Consider the following 2,500-nt stretch of genomic DNA (forward strand, 5'->3'; position numbering starts at 1 on the left):
CTCGTCATTCTACAGCATTGTTTCGTCACGCGGCAGCGCGGCGTTCTGTTCTGTTACCTCATCTGGTCACTCAAACGCTGAGTCAGCGTACAGACCCAGCCGAGGGAATCAAATCCATACTATATCTAGGGCAGGGGTCGCCCAGAGCGTGTCCTTTCAACCGCTGAGCTTAGCTCCACGCAGCCCTGTTCTGCATTGTTTAATTGAACCAATTAAAACCTCCATCCAGACCGTGAAGTGTTTCAGAAGCTGGTTTTACCTGTCCAGTGACTGGGTCGCGTTGAACATGATATCTGTATGTATGTATGTGGGTAGGTATGATATTTGTATGTATGTATGTGGGTAGGTATGATATTTGTATTTATATATGTGGGTAGGTATGATATTTGAATGTATGTGGGTAGGTATGGTTGGAGCTTTACTGGTTTTAAACTGGTCATGCTGGTTTAGTACAAATGGAATCGAATCATCATCCCTTTCCTGTAAAATTGAAAGCCGCTGAATTTCAAAGACTCTCCTAAATAAGTCTTGCTTCTGCGGTATTACACCCGCCAGGTACCCGGCCAGTTTGCTAATGCTGGATCCGAGAAACGAGGCGCTGAATCCCCGTCCGGCGCCGTGGCTTAGATGGTTAAAGCGCCTGTCTAGTAAACAGGAGATCCTGGGTTCGAATCCCAGCGGGGCCTCTTTATAAATATATTTTAATTATTATTCATTCTGACCATTTGTAAGCGTGTATGGGAATGGACAGAGTATAGAACAGTAATATATGTTTCATTATTATTATTATTATTATTATTATTATTATTAAGGAGAATCTGAATCTGCAGTTGTATTTGATGAAACTCTGTATAGACTCTTGTTATTTATTAAAAGAGATACAGAACTCAGGAGGGGTTCGCGACTCAATCGTTGTTTTAATTACAAATAAAAGCACATTAGCAGGAGAGGGGAGTCATTTCAGTAAATTCACGGAAAGACAGAAAAGGAAACATCCCTCCATCGCTGCGAGCAGGGTTCGAACCTGCGCGGGGAGACCCCATTGGATTTCAAGTCCAACGCCTTAACCACTCGGCCATCGCAGCTTCATACTAACCGCTGCTATCTATCTGCTTGCTGCTCCACGTTACGACACACGTAGGCCGTGGTGACGTGTCACCACCTGAAAATAATCATTTCTTTAACCAAAAAAAAAAAAAAACCGATAAAATCTATAAACACGTGGACTTGCGTGCGTGTCCGATGTACAAACCCCATATCAGCGGGAACACGGTGTAACCTCGCGGCTGTTCAGTGTTTTACAGTCCGTTATCGGACATGACGATAAGGAATGAAATCACAGAGATCCGGAGGGGCGGGCGAGCGGTGGAGCTCGACTCTCAAACAGCACCGTGAGAAGGAAAAACAACATACAGACCTTGTGTTTGTACAGAGTTTATTTGTATTATTACATTTATCTGCTTGATGAACTGTGTGTGTGTCTCTTTCTCAGTGGTCTCTCCCACCCCTCTCTCTCTCTCTCTCTCTCTCTCTCTCTCTCTCTCTCTCTCTCTCTCTCTCTCTCTCTCTCTCTCTCTCTCCCCCCCCCCCCCCCCCCCCTCAGTGCGGGTGTCTCCCCTCTCTCTCTCAGTGTGTGTGTGTGTGTCTCTCCCCTCTGTGTGTGTGTGTGTGTCTCTCCCACCCCTCTCTCTCTCTCTCTCTCTCTCTCCTCTCTCTCTCTCTCTCTCTCTCTCTCTCTCTTCCCCCCCCCCCCTCTCAGTGTGTGTGTCTCTCCCCTCTCTCTCAGTGTGTGTGTCTCTCCTCTCTCTCTCTCTCTGTGTCTCTCTCCCCCTCTCTCAGTGCGGATGTCTCTCCACGCTCCAGTCCGTGTCGCTCAGCACCTGGTAGTTGTATCTCTTGTAGTTCAGCAGGTCTGTTGCTCTGAACTCCTTGTTCGCCTGGTAGAGGCTCCTCCAGTAGGGGGGCAGGGCTGGGAAGTTCCCCAGTGCGGCCAGCTGGTCGTTGTAATCCCACTGCTCCGCGTCCAGCTTCAGGACGTGTCTCAGGGGGACGCCGCTGTCCAGCAGCCTCCGGATCTCAGTGTCCACCTCCCGGTCCATCTGCTCACGTGAGGGCAGCGTGAAGGAGCCATCGAGCACAGAGAGGGCAAACTGGGTCTGAGAGAGAGAGGGAGAGAGAGAGGGAGAGAGAGAGGGAGAGAGAGAGGAAGGAGACAGGGAGGAAGAGAGAGCGAGAGACAATGAGAGGGGAGAGAGAGAGAGAGAGAGAGGGAGGAGAGAGAGGGTTCAACTGTCTATGTTGGGAATGGGGGAGTTGGATGTTAACTCGTTCATATAGATACATGTTGTTATTGATTTGTGTTTCAATGCTTTGGCAATGCTGGAGCACTCCTGTCATGGTAATAACCCCCCCCCCCCCCCCTCACCTGACAGTGGAAGTGGGGGAAGGGGCAGATGGCTCTGCAGAGCCCCACGATGGACAGGGAGGGGAAGGCTGTGTG

General features: G+C 49.4%; 2 non-coding genes and 1 pseudogene across 2 annotated transcripts; 1 reads left to right on the forward strand and 2 right to left on the reverse strand.

Moving 5' to 3' along the window:
• The first annotated feature begins 612 nt into the window (after window positions 1-612).
• On the forward strand, window positions 613-686 carry trnat-agu (transfer RNA threonine (anticodon AGU)). Its single transcript has one exon. It is a non-coding gene; the product is annotated as a tRNA-Thr (tRNA).
• A 317-nt stretch (window positions 687-1,003) lies between these two features.
• trnas-uga (transfer RNA serine (anticodon UGA)) lies at window positions 1,004-1,085 on the reverse strand. The gene has a single exon. It is a non-coding gene; the product is annotated as a tRNA-Ser (tRNA).
• Window positions 1,086-1,746: 661 nt separating this feature from the next.
• LOC131730382 (uncharacterized) overlaps window positions 1,747-2,500 on the reverse strand; it is a 6,589-nt pseudogene continuing 5,835 nt past the window's right edge.

This window comes from Acipenser ruthenus, unplaced genomic scaffold, assembly GCF_902713425.1.
Source record: "Acipenser ruthenus unplaced genomic scaffold, fAciRut3.2 maternal haplotype, whole genome shotgun sequence".
Lineage (NCBI taxonomy): Eukaryota > Metazoa > Chordata > Actinopteri > Acipenseriformes > Acipenseridae > Acipenser > Acipenser ruthenus.